This window comes from Penaeus monodon, chromosome 33, assembly GCF_015228065.2.
Source record: "Penaeus monodon isolate SGIC_2016 chromosome 33, NSTDA_Pmon_1, whole genome shotgun sequence".
Classification (NCBI taxonomy): Eukaryota; Metazoa; Arthropoda; class Malacostraca; order Decapoda; family Penaeidae; genus Penaeus; species Penaeus monodon.
The window spans coordinates 10,096,646-10,097,644 of record NC_051418.1 but is presented as its reverse complement, the minus strand read 5'-3'; positions in this window follow the sequence as shown (position 1 = coordinate 10,097,644).

Genomic DNA, 999 nt, shown 5'->3' with positions numbered 1-999 from the left:
GCCGACCGCTCGGGCGAGGGGGAGGGGGTGTGCACCCAGCCGTACCTCTTTCCGACCTCGGCCACCTGCCCCTCGAGCACGGCCGCCTTCTGTTTCTCGGCCGCGGCCCGGGCCACTTCCTCCTTGGCCTTGCGGTTGGGGTCCAAGGACGACCCCTCCACAAAGTACTCCGAGATGCCGAAAGCTTCCTTCAGCCGGGAGTTCTTCTCCTGCTGGGCCTCCGCTACTGCGTGAGTCTCCCGCACACTGCAAGCAAGGACACGAGCCTTCGTTACTTGGCCGCTACGCTAAACCATGTGGCAGGTCAATGGTTGGCTAATAGCTGATGGCGTTTGCGTGTTTTCGAGTGTCTTAGTGTGTGTGCGTGCGTGTTATATTGCATCATAAACATCATAAAGTAATATAATGAAGTAATATAATACGACATACAAAACCCCACATAACATGTTATACTACAATGACTCTTCAAGACCACAAGCCAAGAGCTCAAGACGCGATCTGCTCAATTGCTGCTCTTTTTTTTTTTCGCCTCGTCAGGTAATCCGTTTTAATGCCGTTTCCCAACAGCTTCGGCGTCGGGGGGGGGGGGGGGGACTCGCCGACGCCATCTGTCAGGGGCGGAATGTCTGCGCGCATTCCCTCGTTTTCTTACTTCGTTTAACGATCAGCGAGTATCTTGATAAATTATTTTTAGTATCTCAGAATGACGCTAGACGTAATACCGGGTCGAGAATGGCTGCTGTTCCGTGCCAACTCTGCGGCCGTATCACAGTGAAAGCTAGATTGGCATTGCAATAAACGTTAATAAAACAGGATGCAGCTTCGAAAAATTCGCTATATTCTTGTTATGCGAGGCAGATGCAGTTTTTTTTCAAAGAGTAAGAAGCAAGAATTTTATTATTCTTTGGGAAACAATAAATAAATAACTTGTAGATATTTAAACAAATAATCAATGGTAAGGTAAAGTAAGGTAACCAAACCTTTCAAAGCAATCGACAG